The sequence below is a fragment of the Pelodiscus sinensis genome, chromosome W, assembly GCF_052426305.1.
Source record: "Pelodiscus sinensis isolate ZL-2025 chromosome W, ASM5242630v1, whole genome shotgun sequence".
NCBI classification, from domain to species: Eukaryota; Metazoa; Chordata; order Testudines; family Trionychidae; genus Pelodiscus; species Pelodiscus sinensis.
Genome location: NC_143084.1, coordinates 6,243,127 through 6,267,740, shown reverse-complemented (window position 1 = coordinate 6,267,740; position 24,614 = coordinate 6,243,127). Strand labels below are relative to the sequence as shown.

General features: G+C 54.7%; 1 protein-coding gene across 1 annotated transcript in view; it reads left to right on the top strand.

Moving 5' to 3' along the window:
- The window catches only part of LOC112547596 (BICD family-like cargo adapter 1), a 293,330-nt gene that overhangs the window by 100,216 nt on the left and 168,500 nt on the right, over nucleotides 1-24,614 (top strand). The window lies entirely within an intron of this gene.

Sequence of the window (24,614 nt, the reverse complement as noted above, 5' to 3'; positions counted from 1 at the left end):
GGGTAGGGAAACCTCCATTTGGGGGGAGCCCTCTCCCTTGCCTGGCAGCGACCGCGCCACCCTCTCCTCCTCGGGCCCCGCAGAGACAGATGGAATGGAAGCGGGGCCCGCTTGCTCGCTTGGGCATGCCAGAGGGGGCGCCTCCGGCTCCCGAGCAGAGCCGTTGGTTGGAGGAGGGGCAGCCGCAGAGGCTGGACTACCAGGGGGGCCGGCAGTGGTAGGGCCAGCGCCCTCCCGGGCCCCAGGGGATCCAGATGCCTCCCCCGACCGGGCCAAGGGGCAGTCCCTCTGAACGTGCCCCATCGCCTGGCAGAGGAAGCACCGGGCCTCACCCGTTGAATAGTGGACCCGGTAGAGGGCCCCCTGGTAGGGCACCACGAAGGACCCCTCTAGCGCCACCCCGCCATGCGCCGTCGGCGACATTTGCAGTTGCATCTGCCGGCGGAAGGATAAAACGTGGCAGAGGGCGGGGTCCTTACAGCCCAACGGTAAAGAGCTGATGATGGAAGTAGGCTTCCCCAGCGTGGAGAGGGAAGGCAGCAGGGCAGCATTGGGGAGGAAGGGTGGGACAGAGGTGAGAACCACCCATACGCCCAGGTCCTCCAATGGCTTGAGTGGCACGTGCACACCCCCCACCGCCAGGCTCCGCTCCACCGCCTCCTGGGCGGCGGCCTCCAAGGCAAGGAAAAACACCACCTTGCCATATATCTTGGAGGCCGCCACCACGGCCGAGGCCCCCACCACCCTCACCAACGCCCGCACGTAAGTTTCGACGTGGGGCGAGGCGGCGACCAGGAGGCAGCGGACGCCGTGCCTCCTGGTCATGGTGGGAAAGGGTCACCCGGGATGGAGCTGGAGGCGGTAGTCGGGGCTGATGACACGGCACATGCGGGGACGGCAGCGGCCACCTGGGCGTACGCTCTGGGGGCCGTGGTCGGTTCACCCCCAGAGCTGGTGGGGGGAACAGCAGGGGAAGGAAGGGCTGCGGTGGACAATGGGGCCACAGTGGGCAGGGCAGCCTCGGCCATGGGAGGTTTATCCTTCGGGGCAGGGCCTTTGCCCTTCTTCCCCCCCCCCCCCCGGCCCTTTTTTCTGGCCGAGGTGGAGGCTTCGCCCAGTCCTGAGGGAGCGTCGGCTGTGGCAGCGGCAGAGCTTGGACCGGGGGTCGGGAGGTCAGCCACAGTGTTTTTTGGGCCCGGTGGCAATGGGGGCACCGTGGAACCAACAGGGGCAGGGGTTTCCTTCATCGTAAAGGCAGGAATTAACTGCTCCTCCCACCATACAACAGACAGGGGAGGAGGGCGTCAGTGAGGGGAAAGGGGGGGAGAGAGAGGAAGGGTACAGGTTTCAGGGAGGAACAACTGAGGAAGGGGAGGGTTTTAGCAGCCCCTCCTCCCTGTAAAGCTGTGGCAGAGGAGGAAGGCGCTATTACAGAGGGAGGGACATGCGAGGGAAGGGGGTATGCAAGTGGGGGGGAAGGGAGAAGAAAAAAAGTGGGGGAACCACTCCCTTCCACCGACTGATTGCAGGGAGGGAGGGTCCTACCACGGGGGAATATAAACAGGGAACCGAGGGGCCAGCAACCACTCCTCCCTGTAAGGCTGGGAACAGAGGAGGAGGGCGCTGGCAGGATGGGACAGGGAACGTGGCAACAGGTGCAGGGCGGGGCCGGCTCCTCCGGTTGCACTGGGGTACAAAAAGGGACTATGGGGCTGTCGAGGGGGTGTGTGATGTGCAGGGGGGCTAACTAAAAAGGGGAGGGGAGGGACACAAGCGCTCGGTGCGGGGACCAGAACTCTGGGTGAGGCCAGAGAACTACTGGGAGGCTGGGGGGGAGGGGGGCATTGGGTGAACAAGGCGGGGCAGGGCAAAGTAAGGGCCCGGAAACAGAACCCTAGCTAAATGTGGGCGGGGCAGGTAAAACAAACTGAGGCTGGACTGGGCTGGTCAGCAAACTGAGGGAGGGAGGAGGAAACAGAACTGACTAACAGGGCGGGGTGGTGTGGGCAAGGTTTCTGCAGTGGGGAGTAAGGCAGGGAGAGCAGGGGTGAGGGGGCCCTCCAACCCAACACTGCTGAGGGAGGGGGGGCCAAGTCCAAGGGGGGAGCACACCCACGAGCATGTGTGGGAGGCTCAGTCCTCGCCCACTGCTGCAGCAGGACAGTCCCAGATGACAAAAAATGGGGGGGGGACAGCCAGCCCCACCGAGGGGCAAGTCCTGGTGGTGCAAGAGTTGGTGGAGGGGGTCGTGGGGGTGGTGGTATGGGGGGAGGGCTCTGCACCTCTCCCCCAGCCCCGCTCTTGGTGTGTCTGTCCACCACCACCCCAAGAGCAGATAAGAGGCTCAGTCCTGCAAACAAACCCCCTCCACAGTCCAACTGACGATCCTTGTCCGCCTCGGTGGGGTGCAGGTGGTACGGCGGCAGCAGCGGGTGGGCGGCAGCCAGGTGGAAAAGGCCTCTGGGTGGTGGTGCTGGTGGGGTCCATCTCCTTCTCTGGAGCAGAGGAAGGGGGGGGGCAGCTGGCAAGCCCCCCCCCCCCCACAAGGCGGCAGCAGCAGCAGCTGGTGGTGGTGGTGGTGAGGAGCAGTGGCTGGAGCGGCGTCCAGAGGAGCAGGCCTCAGCAGGCAGGCGGCTGGGCGGGGAGGGCTCCGGCCGGTTCAGAGGCAGGAACAGGAACAGGGGAGGCGGGGGAGAAGGAAGAGAGCAGCCTCTGCACCCTGCTGCCTCTCCTTCTTGTCTGGAGTGTTGTGGGTCCTATTTGGAAAACAATGGGAGGGTGGGCGGGCAAAGCCCGCCCACCTTCTAAAAGCCCCTCCCCAGCCTTACAGGAGGGACACTGGACCCATGTCCAATTAATTCCGGGGGACAAATAATAAAAAAAGGATCAGGGAGTGCGGGCTAAAGGTTTAAAATAAGGGAACCGGATGGGGACACCGAGCAGAGAACCCCGGACAGCGCCCACTGCTCCTCAAAGCTATCGAAGGAGCCAGTGGACGCCGCCCAGAGGAACTCTGCCCGGATTCGTGAAACCAGGGAGGAACAGAAATAGGCCCCACAGTCGCAGAGAGCCCCTTCGTCCAACATCCTGCTCCTGGTATTGTAGATGGTGCTCTTAGCCAGGGCCAGGAGCAGGTTGACGAGGAGGTCTCGCGACTTTGTGGGGCCACGGATAGGGTGTGCGTATAGGAAAAGGGGAGGGGAGAAGTGCAGCCAGAACCTCAGTAAGAGGTTCTGGAGGAGCCGGAATAGGGGCTGCAACCTGGCGCATTCCAGATATGCGTGTGCCAGGTTCTCCCTCACGCCGCAGAAGGGGCAGGTGTCTGGGATTGGGGTGAACCGCGCCAAGTACACGCCCGTGCTCACGGCTCCGTGGAGAAGCCGCCAACTGATGTCCCCGATGGGCCGCGGAATTAGATCGGAATAGACACTGGCCCATCGGGGTCTCCCACCCTCCACAGGTCTTAAGTGGTCCCGCCATTTAGAGTCGGGGCGGGACACGAGGGTGGGGAAATGCAGGGTGTGGAGCATGAGCATGTACAGCTGTTCTCTGGGCGCGGTCTGGAAACAGACCGGCTGCAATTTTTGCAGCCGGCTGGGGGTCCAGGGGTGGGGAGGCCGGGGGGGCCCGCGGAACAGGGGCCCAATAATAAGGGACGGAGGCTTTGCAGGACCACCGTCCCTGACCACCAGGCCAGAGCTCTTGACCCAGTTGACCCGGGCGGAGGAGGCTGCCGAGTAAACGGCTTGGCTAGCCTCCACCCGCGCAAGGTCGCCCGGGTCCTGGACCACGAGGAGCACGTCATCGGCGTACGCCGACAGGACCAGCCGCAGCTCCGGCTCCCGAAGCACCAACCTCGTCAACCTCCTACGGAGGAGACAGAGGAAGGGCTCGATCGCCAGAGCGTACAGCTGGCCCGACAGCGGACACCCCGACGTACCCCCCGCCCGAAGCTGACCGGCTCGGTCAGGGTCCAGTTGAGCCTGACCAGACACTCCGCGAGGGCGTACAGCACCCGGAGAAAACCCACAAACCGGGGCCCGAAGCCGAAGGCCTGCAGGGTGCCCAGGAGATACCCGTGGTCCATCCTGTCGAACGACTTCTCCTGGTCCAGGGACAGGAGGGCGAACGACAAGCCATCCCTACACCCGAGCTCTAAGAGATCCCGGACCAAATACAGGTTGTCAAATATACTACGGCCAGGGACGGTGTAGGTCTGGTCGGGATGGATCACGTCCGCCAGCAGGGACCGCAGTCGCAGTGAGATGGCTTTTGCTACGACCTTGTAGTCCGTGCTGAGGAGCGAGACGGGACGCCAGTTCTGTAGGTCGCGGAGGTCCCCCATCTTCGGTAGCAGGGCGAGCACCGCTCGCCTGCACGACAGAGGGAGGACCCCGCTCTCCAAGGACTCGGCCCAGACGGTGACGAGGTCTGGGCCGAGGACGTCCCAGAACACGCGGTAGAACTCCATGGTCAGCCCATCCATGCCCGGGGTTTTATTGTTGGGCATGAGACGGAGGGCTTCCGAGAACTCGGCCAGAGTGAGAGGCAGCTCCAGCCGGTCTCGGTCGCCCGCGCTGACCGTCGGGAGCTCGGTCCAGAGCGCCCTGCAGGCGTCGGCTTCGGTCGGATCCGGGGAGAACAAACTGGCGTAGAAGGCCCTGGCCCTTCCACGCATCTCCGCTGGATCCGTGAGGGGGGCGCCGTCCTCCGCCAAGAGGCAGGTGACATGTTTTTTTGCCCCCCTCCTTTTCTCCAGGGCATAGAAGAAGCCGCGATCCATCTCCCGGAGGAGGTGGATGCGAGATCGAACAAAAGCGCCCCGGGCCCTGTGATCTTCCAGGGCCCGGAGCTCCTCCTGCTTCTCCCGGTACGCCTCGCGGAGGAGTGGATCCTCGGGGGCGGAAAGGAAAGGGGGGACGGCAGGGGAGGGGTCTCTTCCACGGCAGGGATGGGGGGAGGGGTGGGTTCAGGGCCGGACAGTGGGTAGGGGTCAGGGAATGGGGCAGAGATGGGGGTAGGAGAGGGATCGGGAACAGGGGAGGCTTCGGGACTGGAAATGGGTTCATAAAGGGCAGTAGCGGGAGTAGGGGGAGGATCGGGACGTGGGAAGGAATCAGGATCCTGGACGGGGTCTGGGAAGGGGTCCCCTGTGGCAATCCCACCGGGCTGCGGCGCCTCCCGAATGGGGACTTGGGGGTCGGAAACAGGAAGGGGGCACGTGCCGACGCCGGGCTCAGATGGAGAGGCAGGTGTTAATGCCTCGGCGTCGGCCCGGATGGCATTTTCTGCTGGGCCCCCAATGGGAAAGGGGGGTGACTGCCCCGCCTCAGTTGCTGGAGAGGGGGCACCCCCAACCCCGGGACCCGTCTGCTTGGCGCCAGCTGTCGCCACGGAGGGCTCGGCGGCATCCATTCCGGCGCTCGGGTCGGCCAGGCCAGTGGGCAGTATCAGGGGCGCCCCGAGTGTGAGGACGGGGTCGGCCACTTGGGACACGGGATCAGGGAGAGGAGGGGGCGGCGCCACAGAGTCGCTGCCCAGACCGAGGCCCGCTGGCAGAGGGTCGTCCTCCCCCTGGGTGAGCGGGGTCAGACCCAGGGCCTCGATCTCCTCAAAGATGGAGCTAAGCTCCATCCCCTCGGCCCCGGAGCCTTCCCCTCCGGCCGTCGAGGCAACAATTACCTCAGTGGGGATGGGGGGGGTTCAGTTGGAGCCAGGGCCGGGGGGGCTCCACCCGAGGCCTCCTCGTGGAGAAGCTCCACGGGGGGGCGTCGTCGTCCCCCCTCGCCGCCACGGCTTCCTCGGCCGGCGCCTCCCGCTGATGCTCGTCGGGGGCGCTCTCGGCAGCGCCGGCCCCCCTCGGGATCTTTCGGAGGGGGGCCTTCCCGCCCTCCTCATCGGAGGGGGGGGATCGAGTCCGCAACCGGCGGGCTTTGCGCTTGCCCCCGACGAGCATCCAGCCCTCCGAGGTGGAAGTGGAGGGCTGGTCAGCGGGGACAAGGCCAGGGGGCGCAGTTGGTTTTCGGGGGAGGCGTTGAGGCAAGGGAGGGAAAGAGAGGAGGAGGGAAGCCCCCACCCGGGGGGAGCCCTCTCCCTCGCCCGGCAGCGACCGCGCCACCCTCTCCTCCTCGGGCCCCGCAGAAATGGATCGCGTAAGGGCGGGGCCCGCCTGCTCGCTTGGGTACACCGGAGGGGGCGCCTCCAGCCCCCGAGCCGAGCCGTCGGTTGGAGGAGGTGCGGCCGCGGAGGCCGGACTACCAGGGGGGCCGGCGATGGCGGGGCCGGCGCCCTCCCGGGCCCCGGTGGGCCCGGACGCCTCCCCCGACCGGGCCAAGTGGCAGTCCCTCCGAACATGCCCCATCGCCCGGCAAAGGAAGCACCGGGCCTCACCCGTCGAATAGTGGACCTGGTAGAGGGCCCCCTGGTGGGGCACCATAAAGGACCCCTCTAGTGCCACCCTGCCACGCGCCGCCGGCGGCATTTGCAATTGTACCTGCCGGCAGAACGATAATACGTGGCGGAGGACGGGGTCCTTACAGCCCAACGGGAGAGGGCTGATGACAGAAATGGGTTTCCCCAAGGTGGAGAGGGAAGGCAGCAGGGCAGCATTGGGGAGGAAGGGTGGGATGGAGGTAAGAACCATCCGTACGCCCAGGTCCTCCAATGGCTCGAGGGGCACGTGTACGCCCCCCACCACCAGGCCCCTCTCCACCGCCTCCTGGGTGGCGGCCTCCGAGGCAAGGAAGAACACTGCCTTGCCGTACATTTTGGAGGCCGCCACCACGGCCGAGGCCCCCACCACCCTCGCCAACGCCCACACGTACATTTCCACGTGGGGCGAGGGGGCGACCAGGAGGCAGCGAACGCCGTGCTTCCTGGTCATGGTGGGAAAGGGGCCCCGGCCACCCGGGATGGAGCTGGAGGCAGCAGTCGGGGTGGATGACACAGCAGGTGAGGGGGCGGCAGCGGCCACCTGGGCGTACGCCCCCAGAGCTGGTGGAGGGAACAGCAGGGGAAGGAGGGGCTGCGGAGGGCGGGGCAGCTACGGCCGTGGTGGGTTTGGCCTTTGGGGCCGGGCCTTTGCCCTTTTTCCTCCCCCCGGCCCTTTTTCCCGGCCGAGGTGGTGGCTGCTCCCAAATCTGGGGGAGCGTTGGCCGTGGCAGCGGCGGAGCTCGGGCCTGGGGTCTGGAGGTCGGCCGCGGCATTCTTTGGGCCCGGTGGCAAAGGGGGACCATGGGTTCAACAGGAACAGGGGCTTCCTCCATCACGGAAGGGAGGAGGAAGGAGGCACAGGTGACAAGAGGGGGGAGCAAGGGTTAACCTCTCCTCCCCACCAGACAACAGGCAGGGGAGGAGGGTGTCCGTGAGGGAGAGGGTGGGGGAGAGGGAGGACGCTGGTTTCGGGAGGGGCGACTGAGGATGTGGGGGGCGTTTGGCAGCCTCTCCTCCCTGCTAAGGCTGTAGCAGAGGAGGAGGGCGCTAGTAAAGGGGCAGGGACACACGAGGGAAGGGGGGGTGCAAATGGGGGGAAGGGGGAAGGAAGGGGGGGGCAACCACTCCCTCCCGCCGACTGGTTGCTGGGAGGGAGGGAACCAGAAAAAGGCAGGATAGGGACAGGGGAACCGAGGGGCCAGCAACCACTCCTCCCCGCAAGGCTGGAGGCGGAGGAGGAGGGCGCTGGTGGGGCAGACAGGGGGCAGGGTAACGGGTACTGGGCGGGGGCCGGCTCCTCCGGCTGCACTGGGATACTAAGGGGAGGGGGGGCTATGGGGCTGTTGGGGAGGTGCAATGAACAGGGGGACTAACTAAAAAGGGGGGGAAGGGATGGGGCACAAGCGCTCGGGGCAGCGAGGGACAAGGCAGACTGGGTAGTGCTCGGGGGCTGGCGGGCAGCTGGGGGAGGTAAAACGGAGGGAAAACAACAGCTGGGTGGGGCGGGGCACACACTCTTGGGCTGGCTGGGGCAGGGGTGTGGCAAATAACTTTGGGAGCAGGTGTGGTGGGTAAGTCTCTTTGGGGCGGGAGGGAAAGAAACAAACTAGGCTAACGGGGGGGGGCAAACAGTGGGGAGAGACCAAGCTGCTGGGGTAGGGTGGGTGACCTGAGGTGAGGGTGGCCCCCCCCAGCCAAATGTAACTGAGGGGGAGGGGTGGGAAGGGAGCATGCCCATGAGCGCTGTGGGGGCTCAACCTCGCCCACCGCTGCAGCAGAGTCCCAGATGGAGGGCGGGGCAGCAATCCCCGCAAGGGGGAGAAGAGACAGTCCAGGTGGTGAAGGGCGGTGGAGGGGGCGTTGGGGGTGGTGGCAGCGAGGGGGGGGGGGGCGCAGCTGGACTGGGGGGAGGGCTCTAAGCCTCTCCCCCAGCCCCCCTTTCAACAGTTCAATTCACCACCACCCCGGAGCAGATTGAAAAAGCTCAGTCTGTAAACGAACCCCCCCCACAGTTCTTGATGGTGATGATCTCCTCTTCTCCCCCTCAGCGGGGTGCAGCAGCAGTAGGCAGGCGGCAGTGGAAGGCCTCTGGGTAGTGGTGCAGGTGGGGTGATCCTCCTTCTCTGGAGCAGTGGTGGAGGGGAGAGGGAGGGCAGCCGGCAGGCCCCCCCTCTCCCCTCAGGCAGCAGCGGCAGCAGCAGGTGGTGGTAGCAGTGGTGGTGGTAATGGTGGTGGGGTGTGGCAGCTGAAGCAATGTCCGGGGAGCAGGCCTAAGCAGGCAGGCGGCTGGATGGGTACAGAGGGCTCCGGCCAGTGCAGAGGCAGGAGCAGGAACCAAGGGGGCGGGAGAAGGAAGAGGGCAGCCCCTGCACCCTGCTGCCTCTCCTCCTTCTCAGGAGTGTTGTGGGTCAGAGTAGCCGCTCATTGACCCAGAGGTGGAGGAACCCCTCCTGCAGCCATTTTGTCCTAAGACTGACCCCTTCCTGTCATCTGACCGGAAGCCAGGGGGTGTGGCCAGGACTATAAAAGCCCAGCCTGCTGGCTCAGTCTGGGCCCAGCTGCTGGAGGAGACAGAGGCCTTCTCATGGAATGAGGTGTAATAGTTAACTCAAACTAAGGACTTAGTTCGAGTTAACATTTGACTGCCGTGTGTAGCCGAGGGCAGTTAGTTCGGACTAGGGGGATTTAAAAATGGCTCCCGGACGGGAAGATGCAAATAAAGCCTGGGATATTTAAATCCCAGGCTTCATTTGCAACTTCGAATGCCTACATTAGCCTCCCTAGTTCGAACTAGGGGCTAGTGTAGACATACCCTGAGAGACTAACATTTTACTCGGGTGGTTTCACACTGAAAAGTGACTATGTAGAAATTGTGTTGTAGCCATGTCGGCCCCAAGATGTTAGACACAAAGTATGTGATGGAATATCTTTTATTGGACCAATTTCTATTGGTGAGAGAGAGAATCATTAGCTCTACGTAAGCTCAAATGCTTTGAAAGCTTCTTTCTCTCACCAGCAGATGTTGGTCCAATAAAATATATTCCTTCACCCATCTTGTTCACTATGTAGAAATGGCACTTTCTTACAATGGGGGGGGGGCGCGAAGAGAACTGATCTGGATCCTGAATTCTATAATCTTGGAGAGGCAAAGGACAACATCCACACAAGGCCATGATAAACACTTCACCGCTCTAAATTATCTGCATAGCATTTAGAAACTGTAATGACAGCTGCTACAAAGAAAGCTTTGAAAGATTTCTCTGAATGCATGAAGTCGTTACTGCAGTGGCTAGCAATCAAAAAAGGCTTTAATTTTACTTGTAAAATGAGCAAATTTAATCTGAAGTTATTGAGTGGCAATAAGCAAGGAACTCCATGCTATTGCTCTTAAAGGCTATGTCTACACTACAGGGTTTTTGTGCAAAAACAGCAATTTTTGCGCAAAAACCCGCAGAGCGTCCACACAATCACATTTTTGCACAAGAAAATCTACAGTCAATCGACAGAACAGAGGGCTTTTTGCGGTGTAAGTAAACCTCTTTCTATGAGACATAACTCCTTTTTGTGCAAGAGTTCTTGTGCAAAAAGGTGTGTGTGGGCGCTCAACAGGGGTTTCGTGCGCAAAAAGAGGATATCAGAAAAAGCACAGGTGCTCTGATGGCCATTCTGTGAATGGCCATCAGAGCTTTCTTGTGCAAGAGTGTCCATGCAGTGTGGACGCTCTCTTGTGCAAAAGCACATCACTTTTGCAATGTGCTTTTGAGGTGTGGACGCACTTTTGTGCAAGAAGTTTTTGAAGATCTCTTCTGCAAAAAGCTTCTTGCGCAAAAACCCTGCAGTGTAGACAAAGCCTTAGTCATTGTTCAGTGCAGAATTGCACTTTGAATAAAATTTGACATGAATTGAAAGCATTGGTAAACATTTTTAAGCTCCCAAATCAATAACTGGATATATATAAAAACAAAATATTTAATAATTTCCTTTTCTACTTATTTTTCAAGACCCACATTCATAGTTTCTCTGCTGTCCCCTTTAAAAATTCTAGATACTGAAGGTACCTTAAAGCCATGGAGGCACTGCCTAAAACTACTGCATTGAAAGTATAAATGGTCCATGAGCAGCAGCAGGGGAAAGGTGAGCTCTTGAACTCAAGTATTGGCAGATTAGTAAAGAAAAGTAACTCAACTTTCCTAATTGTTTTCATTTTGTCGTTAATTCATAGAATCATAGAGCTGGAAGAGACCTTAGAAGGCCATAAAGTCCAGCCCCCTGCCCAAGGCAGGACCAATCCCAATTAAATCAACCCAGCCAGGGCTTTGTCAAGCCGGGACTTAAACACTCTAGGGATGGAGACTCCACTACTTCCCTAGGTAACCCATTCCAATGCTTCACCACCCTCCTAGTGAAATAGTTTTTCCTAATATCCAACCTGGACCTCTCCCACCACAACTTGAGACCATTGCTCCTTGTTCTGCCATCTGTCACTACTGAGAACAGCCTTTCGCCATCCTCTTTGGAACCTCCCTTCAGGAAGTTGAAGGCTGCTATCAAATCCCCCCTCACTCTTCTCTTCTGCAGACTAAACAGACCCAAGTCCCTCAGCCTCTCCTCATAGGTCATGTGCTCCAGCCCCCTAATCATTTTGGTTGCCCTCCGCTGGACCCTCTCCAATGCGTCCACATCCTTTCTATAATGGGGGGGGGGGCTCAGAACTGGACACAGATGTGGCCTCACCAGAGCCGAGTAAAGAGGAATAATGACATCTCTGGATCGACTGGCAGTGCTCCTCTTAATGCAACCTAATATGCCATTAGCCTTGGCTACAAGGGCACACTGTTGACTCCTGTCCAGCTTCTCATCCACTGTAACCCCCAGGTCCTTATCTATAGAACTGCTACTTAGCCAGTCGGTCCCCAGCCTGTACCAATGCTTGGGATTCTTTCGTCCCAAGTGCAGGACTCTACACTTGTCCTCATCAGATTTCTTGTGGCCCAATCCTCCAATTTGTCTAAGTCACTCTGGACCCAATCCCTGCCCTCCAGGGTATCTACCTCTCCCCCTAGCTTAGTGTCATCTGCAAACTTGCTGAGGGTGCAATCCATCCCCCCATCCAGGTCATTAATAAAGATATTGAACAAAACCGGTCCCAGAACCAAACCTTGGGGCACTCTGCTAGAAACCGACCGCCATCCTGACATGAGGTCTCTCATATATAAAATAACAAACTAATGCTTGTCTCGAATAGTCTTAATTAAATTTTATGTTGTCTTCCTATAAAAGTACATTAGGTAGAGATGCTGGTTTCTTACAGTCTTGTTAGTTTTCTATATGTGACTATTTTTAGAAATGGTCCTTTGGACTTCTAAAGTTTGGGGAGAAGTTGGGGGGGGGGGGGAACAAATTTGGATCGACATCTGAGCCTAAATTCCAGTATTAATACTCTTGGGATCATTTTATCTCATGAACCACATTTTTCTGCCACACTGCTTGGTTTTATTTCTCAGCAGTTAAAAAGAAATGACCAGAGAAACACATCAGGGCTCCAGTAAAAAGGTTCAAGGAAGTCTTTAAACAACCACTTGAGAGCAAAATCATAGAAATATAGGACTGGAAGGGACCTCAGTAGAGCTAGTACAGTCCCCTCACTGAGGCAGGACTAAGACCATCCCCAACAGGTGTTTGTCTAATCTAAATCTCCCTTGCTACAAATTTAAGCCCCCTATTTCTTGTGCTCCCTTTATTGTTAAGGAACACAATTTATCACCTCCTTTTTCTAACAATCTTATGTACTTGAAGACTGGAGAAGAGAAGACTGAATGGGTAAATAACAGAGAAAACAAACCCAGTTTTTCCCCCTCTTTCCCCATAGGTCAGGTTTTCTTAGACCTTTAATCACTTTGTTGCTCTCCTCTGGACTTTCTCCAATTTGTCCCCATCTTTTCCCAGTGTGCTGACCCAGAACTGGGCACAGTACTCCAACTGAGGACTTAGCAGGATTGTTGTAAGCAAGACACAAGAAGTAATTTTTCTACTCTGAGCAGTGATAACAGATCTCAGAATGAGGCCACTCCTCCGCAGCAGCACCGGGCAGAGAAGCCCTCACACTCCAGCCCCACTCTGTGGCAGAAGCCCCTGGGCAGGGGAGCCCCCAGCATCCCCCACCTGTCCCTGGCAGAAGCAAGAGGAAAGCAGGGGAAGCCCCCACACCTGGCCCCACTCTCTGGCAGAATCGCTGGGAGGATGGGACAGGAGAAGCCCCAGCACCCAACCCTGGTCCCCTGCAGAAGCACAGAGGACAGGGGGGAAACCCAGCACCTGGACCCTCGGCGCGACCCTGGGACTAGAAGAGCTCTCATTCCCTGCTGTACACCCCAGGGCTGGGGCACAAGAACAGAGCTTCTCCAATTTTGGGACAGCAGTTGGGGGGTGCAGAAAGGAGAAGGGGTTACAGGGCTGCAGAGGTGGTGGAATGGGGGAGGAACCCTGCATGGAATGGGTGCAGGTTCTGCCCTGGAGGAAGGGCAGAAAGGGGTGTAAACATGGGCAGGGCCACAGGTAGAAGGGGCAGAATGAGTATGGAGCAGCAGGCAGAAAGGTTGGGGAGGGACTTGCTATGGCCCAGGGCCCCAGGAAACTTTAATCTGCCTCTGAGGAAAAAAATAGAGCAAAGACAAGATCTCTGAGAGCACTAAAGGTAAATGGACACATTGGGTACCTCTACACTGCACAGCTATTTCAAAATAGTTATTTTGGAAGAGGCATTATTCCTCGTAGAATGAGGTTTACAGATTTTGGAATAAGCTGTCCATTATTTTGAAATAACAGAATTGCTATGTAGACACTCACATCGTTACTTTGAAATAACACTAGTTATCTCAAAATAATGGTGGGCTACGTCTAAACTACACCCCTCTGTCGGCAGAGGGATTAAATTAGACTTATCGAAAGGGCAAATGAAGCCGGGATTTAAATATCACATGCTCCATTTGCATAATGGCGGCCACCGCTTTTTTCCGAAACTGGGCTTTAAAAAAAAACAAACACAAACACGGCAGTTTAGATGGGACATTTGACAGAAATGCCCCATTTCAAAAGATCCTGTACTCCTCAAAAAATGAGTACGGAATCTTTTGAAACGGGGCATTTCTGTTGAAAATGTCCCATCTAAACTGCCGTGTTTGTGTCTTTTTTTTTTTAAAGCCCTGTTTCAGAAAAAAGCAGCGGCCACCATTATGCAAATGGAGCATGTGATATTTAAATCCCGGCTTCATTTGCACTTTCGATACATCTAATTTACATCCCTCTGCCGACAGAGAGGTGTAGTTTAGATGTAGCTGTGCAGTATACATATCCATTATGTTTAACTGGAATTTTTGTTGATCTGTAACCTTTACAGCATTTGATTCTATTGAGATTTTTTTCTATAAAATAATTTAAATGTAGGAGGAAAATTCATTCCCTTTAAATTGGTTCTGGAAGTTATTAATGCTGCTGCCAAATTCGCTCCCCCAGATGGCATGAAAATTCAACAGTGACAAATGGATCTCAATACACCAAGGCCAACTGAGATGTGATCTTGGTTCTGTGAATGCTGGAAACTTTGGGAATGTAAGACTAAATTATTTGATTAGCTAAAGGTGACTCTGAAGTGGAACCATTTCTCCCCATGCTGTTGAGGAGAGAAAGAAACGTGATGTGATTGCTTCCTTTTTATCTCCACTGTGCTATTGGTTAGTGACTGTTTATGTGGCTAAGGAAGTCCAAACCAGAAAGCAATAAAACCTGACAGGCCAACTAAACTTTGCCCTACTTACATAGTGAGAAGACTTTTCTTGGAGAGAGACAGCCCCCCCCCCCCCCCCCCCATCTCCCTGTTACCTGGAAGAAACTGCTCTGACTCAGACAAAGGAGGGAAAAGATAATTTCCTTTGTCCTAGTTTGAAATCCCTACCTGCATTACTATTGGCTGACCAGATACCTGGCTAGGGACAGGAGACAATTAACCCCTTAGTCCCCAGGTGCTGGTCAGCCCTCCTGATTATGACAACAGCCCTCCTTAAGATGACCTCTACCAAGTGAATCAAGATAAAATTACAACTTGGCCTATCTGCTTTAAGATTTTTTTTGTCAGCTATCACATTGTACAAATACTCTTGTTTTCCCTAGTGTAGACACGCCTCATGATAACAGAGTTTGTGTTCTCCCTTACCACAAAGTAAAAACAAAATTCTCAGCAAGTGATTTAAAAATGCAGATGATTCAGTCTTGTAAGCTATGTTAATATAATCATATTAACCCCCCAAAACCCAATGTGGCATGTATTAGTCTCTGTTGTGTGATTGTCTTGTGCTGATGATTCAGTCAAATCAAGCATATCAGCCAGCTTGTAGCATCAGCAGATAGCCTACTCTGTCTTACTATTTCTTTGAAAATGTAAAAAAAGTACAGAATGACTGAGACACTGAAAGTGGGCTTTTCTTTTCCACTTCTGGCCTTACCACAAAACTTAAACAAAAAAGAGTCCTAGTAAAAATTGTCCTGGGATGGGGTAGGAAGAGGGGAAGCATACCATGCTAGTAATACTTGCAGCACAGGAAGTGCCTCTTTAAATTGTAGCTACTGAAATCACAATCCCATGAACCGCTTTCCTTGAAATGTAAAATTGAGTCAATCACAACCTCACTTCAGCTATAACTATCTGCTAAAGCAGAACACTTCATCCATCAGGTCTGTCACTTATCTTCTGTTTCAAGAAAAACAAAAAAAGTTGCCATTTTCCATGTAAATTTCAGGTGTGGCAAGGGCCCCTCTTCCCCACACCATCACTGGGTAGGCCTCCTCCCCTTAGCCCCCAAGTTTGGGGTTTTGCAGCGGGTCTCAATGGTAGGGAGCCCAGCCAGGGTCCCAAAGGCTCCCTCCCTAGCTGCCTTTACCTAATGCTGGTAATGCTGAGGCTTCCAGTGCATCTACCCTAACCAGCTGTATATATTGCAATAAGCTCTCCCTCACCCAAATTACGTTTTTTTCCTGCATTATTTCTTTTTCTCTGTATTAGTGCCAAGTTATTTGTTTATATATTTCATTATTGTCCAGCTAGACTAGGCTCTGCAACATTAAATCCTATGCATCTTTTCTGAAACACTATTGGTCTGGAGTTCTGAGTGTTTGTATAACCTTTGCCAGGGGAGCTGACAGGATCGCTGGACCCCTGCACAATGGTTGGGGGGGTACAGCTCTGCACTCCTGGAAGGGGCGGGGCCTCAGGCAGAAGGGGTGGAGCTGGGACAGCCAGCCCCAGTGCTGCCCAGATGGCCCAGTGCTCCCCTCCCCACTAGTCCTCAGAGCTGGCCGGTGCGTGTGTTGCAGGGCTCTAGAATTGCTGCTGGAGCGCCACTCAGCATGCGCCAAAGTAACTGAGCCTCTGGGAGCCCTGGGACCTTTGAATCATTAGGCCCCAGGGCAGTTACCCCCTTTGCCTCCTGCTGTTGGCAGGCCTGACTTTGTATCTTGTGTACAAAGTTATCCATGCCAAAGCCATGTCTTGAGTCAGCTGACATCCACTGAAAATCATAGAATCCTAGGGCTGGAAGAGACCCCAGGAGGTCATCGAGTCCCGCCCCCTGCCCAAGGCAGGACCAACCCCAACTCAATCATCCCAGCCAGGACTTTGTCAAGCCAAGACTTAAATCTCTAGGCTACGTCTAGACTGGCATGATTTTCCAGAAATGCTTTTAACGGAAAAGCGGCAAGGAGTCCTGTGGCACCTTATAGACTAACTGAAGTGTTGGAGCATAAGCTTTCGTGGGCAAAGACCCACTTCGTCAGATGCATGTAGTGGAAATTTCCAGAGGCAGGTATAGATATGCAGGCCAGAATCAGGCTGGAGATGACGAGGTGGATCTAATCAAGGAGGATGAGGCCCACTTCTAGTAGCTGATCTGGAGGTGTGAATTCCAAGAGAGGAGAAGCTGCTTTTGTAGTTAGCTAGCCATTCACAGTCTTTGTTTAATCCAGAGTTGATTGTGTCAAACTTGCAGATGAACTGTAGCTCAGCAGTTTCTCTTTGAAGTCTGGTCCTGAAGTTTTTTTGCTGCAGGATGGCTACCTTTAGATCTGCAATTGTGTGTCCAGGGAGATTGAAGTGTTCTCCTACAGGTTTTTGTATATTACCATTCTTAATATCTGATTTGTGTCCATTGATTCTTTTACGTAGGGACTGTCCTGTTTGGCCGATGTATATAGCAGTGGGGCATTGTTGGCACATGATGGCATATATTACGTTAGTAGATGTGCAGGAGAATGTACCAGTGACAGTATGGCTGATCTAGTTAGGTCCTGTGATGGTGTTGCTGGTGTATATATGTGGGCAGAGTTGGCACTGAGGTTTGTTGCATGGATTGGTTCCTGAGTTAGTTATTATGGTGCGGTGTGTAGTTGCTGGTGAGAATATGCTTCAGGTTGGCGGGTTGTCTGTGGGCGAGGACTGGCCTACCTCCCAAGGCCTGTGAAAGCGAGGGATCATTGTCCAGGATGGGTTGTAGATCACTGATGATGTTGGAGAGGTTTTAGCTGAGAACTGTAGGTGATGGCCAGTGGTGTTCTGCTGGTTTCTTTCTTGGGCTTGTCCCGTAGCAGAAGGCTTCTAGGTACACGTCTGGCTCTGTCAATCTGTCTCCTTACTTCCTCGTGTGGGTATCGTAGTTTACAGAATGCTTGTTGAAGATCTTGTAGGTGTAGGTCTCTGTCTGAGGGGTTGGAGCATGCTTGGCTGTAAACAATGGATCGTGTGGTGTGTCCAGGATGGAAGCTGGAGGCATGCAGGTAAGCATAGCGGACGGTAGGCTTTCGGTATAGGGTGGTATTGATGTGACCGTCACTTATTTGCACCGTGGTGTCCAGGAAATGGACCTCCCGTGTAGATTGGTCCATGCTGAGGTTGATGGTGGGGTGGAAGCTGTTGAAATCATGGTGAAATTCTTCCAGAGTCTCCTTCCCATGGGTCCAGATGATGAAGATGTCATCGATGTAGCGTAGGTAGAGAAGGGGCGTGAGTGGACGAGAGCTGAGGAAGCGTTGTTCTAGGTCAGCCATAAAAATGTTGGCGTATTGTGGGGCCATGCGGGTGCCCATAGCAGTGCCACTGGTCTGGAGGTATATATTGTCACCAAATCTGAAATAGTTGTGTGTGAGGATACATTCACAGAGTTCAGCCACCAGTTGTGCTGTGGCATCATCAGGGATACTGTTCCTGACAGCTTGTACTCCATCTGCATGTGGGATATTTGTGTAGAGAGCCTCTACATCCATGGTGGCTAGGATGGTGTTTTCTGGAAGATCACCTATGCATTGTAGTTTTCTCAGGAAATCCGTAGTGTCACGGAGGTAACTGGGAGTGCTGGTACACTGAAGTACTGTCTGGCTATGTGGACTCTCTACTCAGACCCTACGCCACCAGCAATCCCAGTTACCTCTAAAGGTAGCCATCCTGCAGCAAAAAAACTTCAGGACCAGACTTCAAAGAGAAACTGCTGAGCTACAGTTCATCTTCAAGTTTGACACAATCAACTCTGGTCTTTGCCCACGAAAGCTTATGCTCCTACACTTCAGTTAGTCTATAAGGTGCCACAGGACTCCTCACCGCTTCTGCAGATTCAGACTAACACAGCTTCTCTGATACTTTAACGGAAAAGTTTTCCGTTAAAAGCATTTTTGGAAAAGAGCGTCTAGATTGGCACGGCCGCTTTTCTGCAAAAGCACTTTTTGTGGAAAAGCGTCTGTGGCCAATCTACACGCTCTTTTGCGCAAAAAAACCCCGATCGCCATTTTCACGATCGGGGCTTTTTTGCGCAAAACAAATCTCAGCTGTCTACACTGGCCCTTTTGCGCAAAAGTTTTGCGCAAAAGGGACTTTTGCCCGAACGGGAGCAGCATAGTATTTCCGCAAGAAGCACTGATTTCTTACAGTAGGAAGTCAGTGCTTTTGCAGAAATTCAAGCAGCTAGTGTAGACAGCTGGCAAGTTTTTCCGGAAAAGCGGCTGATTTTCTGGAAAAACTGGCCAGTCTAGACACAGCCCTAGGGATGGAGACTCCATTGCTTCCCTAGGTAACCCATTCCAGTGCTTCACCACCCTCCTAGGGAAATAGACCTCTCCCACTGTAACTTGAAACCATTGCTCCTTGTTCTGCCACCCATCACTACTGTGAACAGCCTCTCTCCATCCTCTTTGGAACCTCCCTTCAGGAAGCTGAAGGCTGCTCTCAAATCCCCCCTCACTCTTCTCTTCTGCAGACTAAATAAGCCCAAATCCCTCAGCCTCTCCTCGTAGTCCATATGATGCAGCCCCTTAATCATTTTGGTTGCCCTCCGCTGGACCCTCTCCAATCCGTCCACATCCTTTCTATGGGGGGGGGGAGAAGGGAGCAGAACTGGCCCAGATGTGGCCTCCCCTGTGCCAAATAAAGGGGAATAATCACTTCTTTAGATCTGCTGGAAATGCTCCTCCTAATGCAACCTAATATGCCATCAGATTCGGTTAATGTTGAATGATCTCTATGCGCAACTTGAGTTTACCTTACTTCATAATATATTGCTCTTTTAAAGCCCTGTCCTGTGTAGCATCGATTGTACCTATGAGTCCCTTCAATTCCTTTTGATATCCATGGAAACTTGAGTGTGCCATACTCACAGAAAAAGGCCTTTATAGCATCCTTCAACTGAGGAGAATGGGTGTCTTAAATATATAGTGTTTCATGTTGAAGTATTACAAATCATCTTTTACAAGGCCAGTTAATCATATACAAAAACTTCAATTCATTGACCCTGTTGAGGATGAATCTGATAACTGATCAAGGTGCTCAGAATATTGCATCTGCTTAAGAATACCTTCTATGTTGCTATGTTATTATTGCAGTGGGTATGTGCTGCACCTGTAACAAAAGTGGTTTAAAAAGATGAATAAAATGGGGGATTTGTAATGTCCCTAAAGTTACAATTAAAGGAAGAACCAGAAACACAATATATTAGCACAGGATAGGATGGAAGCTAGAAATCAGTTAGTAGCCCACAACAGAGTCTTGGGTACGTCTAGACTACAGGCTTTTGTCGACAGAAGTTTTGTCGACAGATACTGTCGACAAAACTTCTGTTGACAAAGCGTCTAGACACATTCAGTTCTGTCGACAAAGCAAGCTGCTTTGTCGACATGGTAGTGCAGACGCAAAGGACAGTTTACATGCAATAACACCTTCTGTCGACAGAAGGTGTTATGCCTCGTAAAATGAGGGTTACCAGCGTCGACAAAACTGCTGAGTTCTGTCGACATTATGTCGACAGAACTCAGCGGTAGTGTAGATGCAGGTATAGTTTTGTCGACAAAAGTCCACTTTTGTCGACAAAACTCTGTAGTCTAGACACACCCCTAGACACACCCAAAATTTATTATTGACAGAGATAGGTATGACCTTTGGGTGCTGTGATTCTATTATTAGGGGTAAGGGAGTGGCTTCTTTGAGTTAGGTTTGACCTACAGTGAGGCAGGAAAGCCTGAGAGCCAGTTAAACTGTCTTTTTCTGACTTACTACCATTTTTTCCCAACCTGGGGCTACGTCTAGACTGCAGGCTTCTTTCAGAAGAAGCTTTTCCAGAAGAGATCTTCCAGAAAAACTTTCGAAAGAGAATGTCCACATTGCTTTTTCGATCTGTTTAGCCAATCTGCTTTTTCAAAAGAGTGTCCGAAACTTCCTCATACAGAAGGCTACCTTTTTGGAGCTGTGTGCCTGGCTCTCCTCTGCCCTCTGACGACACCCACCTGCGGCCCACCATCCCTCTGGAGAAGCGGGTCGCCATCGCCCTCTGGAAACTCGCCACCCCCGACAGTTAGCAGTCGGTGGGCAACCAGTTTGGCGTGGGGAAGTCCACCATCAAGGCCCTCCTCATGGAGGTAAGGCACTCGTGGGCTGCAGTCCCTGCAGGGGTGTGTGGGGAGTCCTGGAAAAGGGGGACCCTTGGGAGGGGGGGGTGGAGGGAGGGGGAGGGGGGGAGGGGAGACAGCCCCGTCCCTGGGGGGTTGTGCCATTCCGCCCTCACACAGCCCTGCTGCTGGGGGGGTGGCCTCATAGGGGGTGGCTCCTGGGGTGTTGGGGGCGGCACCTCCCAAGGGCTCAGGCACTCCCTCTCTCATTCTCTGTCTTCTATGTGTGCTTGTTTCCTTCTGCAGGTTGTGAGGGCCATCAATTCCATCCTGCTGCAAAGGGTCATCCGCCTGGGAGACCTGGACCCAATCGTGGCCAGATTTGCCGCCCTGGGGTTCCCAAACTGCGGGGGAGCGATTGATGGGCCCCACATCCAGAGCCACACACCTGAACATAGAGCGGCCCAGTACATCAACCACAAGGGCTACTTTTCTATGGTGCTGCAGGCCCTGGTTGACCACCGTGGACAGTTCACGGACATTTTTGTCGGGTGGTCAGGCACGGCACACAATGCCCGGATTTTTTGCTACTCGAGTCTTTACGGCAAGCTGGAGGCGAGCACATTCTTCCCCCACTGTGACTTTGCAGTTGGGGACGTGCAGATGCCATTGTACATCGTGGGGGACGCAGCCTACTCCCTGATGCCATGGGTAATGAAGCCACCTGGACCCCAGCAGGGACCAATTTAATGCACACCTGAACCGGGCCAGGATCCAGGTGGAGTGCGCCTTCGGCCGCCTCAAGGCATGGTTCAGGTCCCGCCTGGACATGGGGGAGCACAACATCCCCAAGGTGGTGTCAGCATGTCGTGTCTTCCACAAAATTGTGGAGAGGAAGGAGGAGGCCTTCCTCCCGGGGTGGGGGCAGACGCCGGCCGTGAGGGGAGACTCTTTGCACAGCCGCGGATAGCTGCCATCCACCAGGCCCATCAGGCCGGGGTTCACATCCAGGAGGCCCTGAGGGAGAGTTTCTCTCAAGGACCCCAGTAACTCTCCACAAGGCCTCCCCCCTAGAGGCCTCTGGCTTGCTCCAATATCCCTTTCCTACCACAACTCCTCCCTTTGCCCCTTCCCTGACCTCTCAATAAAGACACCTGTTTGGTTTTAAACAAAACGAACTTTGTATTTATCGTGTGTGTGGGGGGGGGCTCGGAGTGGCATGGGGGCTGGCTGGATGTGCCACCTCGGGTGCGGGGACCTCATCGGACTTGGGGTTGGGTGGGTCCTGGGACCACAGGGGGAGTGGGCAGGAGGGGAGGCTGGAGCGGGGTCAGGGATGGCAGAGGGCGCAGGGGGATGGGGCATGGGCATTGCTTGGGGAAGGAGCAGAGGCATTGCGGGGGGGGGGCGGGGGAATGGGCATAGCAGGGGAGGCAGGAGGGTGGCAGACAGGAGGAGCGACAGCAGGTGGGTGTGCCATAATTTCTCTCATGATGGCACACATGCTATCGCACCGCTGCATGAGCTGGTCCCATGCACGGTTCTGCCACTCAGCGTCAGGGTCTGCTGCATGTTGCACAGGACACCCACATGCTGCCTCATCAGCTCTTCCTGGACCCTGGCATGCTTTTGGGTCCTCTGGGCTCTGGCGGCTGGCTCGGGTGGTGTGGCTCACCCCTCAGTCCCGGCTGTGGAGAACACAGAGGGGGAGGTGGTCAGTCATCCATGCAGACACTGTCCCAGAGGCCGTGCCCTCCACTGTGAGCAGTGACCAACAGTCCTCGGGGCAGAGGAGGGGGATGTCCTGGGAGCAAGGCCATGTGTGGCCTGCACAGCAGGACCTGCCTCACAAGGGCCCCGAGGTGCCCAGGGAACCATGCTACCTGCTTCCCCCTGCCCCCGCCCTGGGGATGGACGTATATGTGTGTGACCTCCCCTGAGCCTGGGAGCAGGATCCAAGCCATGCTCAGGGGCTGCCTGCTGAGTCTGCGTGGCACACACTAACGCTGCACATGGTTCCACGCACACAGACTGCAGCACAATGTCCAGCCCAAGCAGGCTGAGCGACGCTCACACCCCACCCCCTGTGCACCCATCTCCCCCACTCTGTGGGTACGTCTAAACTACATGGCTCCGTCGACGGAGCCATGTAGATTTGTTGTTTTGGCAAAGGCAAATGAAGCCGTGATTTAAATGATCGCGGCTTCATTTACATTTACATGGCTGCCGCGCTGAGCCGACAAACAGCTGATCAGCTGTTTGTCCGCTCAGCGCACTAGTCTGGACGCTCCCCTGCCGACATGAAAGCCCTTTGTCGGCAGCCCCGTTATTCCTCGTGGGATGAGGTTTACCAGGGCTGCCGACAAAGGGCTTTGATGTCGGCAGGGGAGCGTCCAGACTAGCGCGCTGAGCGGACAAACAGCTGATCAGCTGTTTGTCGGCTCAGCGCGGCAGCCATGTAAATTTAAATGAAGCCGCGATCATTTAAATCGCAGCTTCATTTGCCTTTGCCTATGTGTCTAATCTACATGCCTCTGACGACAGAGGCATGTAGTCTAGACACAGCCTGTGTGTGTGACAAACTGAGAGCACTCACCTGAAGATCCCTCCCCAGCGTCCGAGGAGGCCTGGGAGACATCCATGCTCACAGGAATCGTCCGCCTCCTCCTCCTCCTCCTGCTGCTGCCCCTGGTCATACTCCTCCACCGTAACTGGCTGGGCAATGACAGGCATGTCGAGGCTGGAGTCCACGACGACGGGTGGGAAAGATTTTTTCCCACCCCGCCCAGGAGTTGGTGGAGCTCCTGGTAATAGGGGCAGGTGTGGGGTCCTGCCCTGGAGTGTGAGCTGCGCTCTCTGGCCCTCACGTATCCCTGGAAGAGCTCCTTTACCTTACTCCGGACCTGTTCTAAGGTCTGGGGTGGATGTCCGTGCTTCGCCAGGGACTAAGCCATGCGCTCAAAGATATCGGCGTTCTGCCGCTTGGAGCGGAGATCCTGCAATGTCGCCTCCTCACCCCACAGCTCGAGGAGGGACAGGATCTCCACTCTGGACCAGAAGGACGCCCGCCTCTTCATCCCCCTGGGTGGGTCCTGGGAGCCTTGGGGCTGCTCCCTGTGAGGGCCGGGGGGGGGTCTCAAGGGGCTTGAGGCTGGGCCATGGGTGGCAATACCTGTGGCAGGGAGAGCCACGTGGTCAGGGTGCTGCTCTCAGGCCGGCTTCTTGACACAAGGCTTGTCCAGGGTGCCTGCAGCTTTAAGAGGGGCCAGGAGACAGGAACTAGAGTTGTGATTACTTTGGACAGAGTGGCCACTAGGGCACCTGTGTTATTTCCTGGAGGCCTCTTCTTTTGAAAGAACTCTCTCTTCCCGGTCCACAATGAAAAGGCTTCTTCCTTGTAGAAAGAGGATTACCAATACCGGAAAAAACCTCTGTTCTTTTGATTTTCTTTCAAAAGAACATGATTGCAGTGTGGACATAATTGAAGGTTTTTTGGGGAAAAAACGGCCATTTTTTCCGAAAAAACTCTAATGTAGGCATGTGTACCCTGGAAAAAGTTGCTTTGATCTTTCCTTGACTATGCTTTTATTATACAAGTTCAAGGATCATTTTGAATTGTTTGCACCTTTTTTTTCTCTCCATGGATATGTAGGCTGAAACTGAAATTTCTTTTCCTTAGGTTAGGCATAACATGAGCAAAGTTTACAGCTCTCTGTAGCTTGACAGTATCACTATCTTGGATTGTATGTCCCAGTGTAGCCAACGTGACACATGTTTATCCTTGCATGCTGGACTGTTGCTGGATTCCTTCCTAGGGTGATCAGCTAGCAAATGTGAAAAATCAGGACAGTGGATGGGGGGGGGGTGCGTAATAAGCACATAAGGCAAAGCCCTCAATATTGGGACTGTCCTTATAAAATTGGAACATCTGGTTACCCTATTCCTCCCTCAACCAGCCTTCTGAGTGGCAGTAGGGCTGGTCTATGGCCATTACTACAACTGAAAGTCTGCAGTAGCCTCTGAGGAATGGCTGGTAGGATGTTCTGGAGCTATTCTCAAGCTTCATCACACCAACCTGGGAGCCATCTTTGCTGACAGAACCAAAGGGAAGAGCATAATAAACCCCATTTGGAGATGCACCTGGTGCATCTCCCCCTTTATCAGGCCATAGCTCTAAAGAAAAGATTATTAGAACCTTACCAGCAGAAAGATGCCTGGGGGCTTAGAGTGGGGTGCCAGAGATCACTTTAAATCTTTTAATGAAATGACAT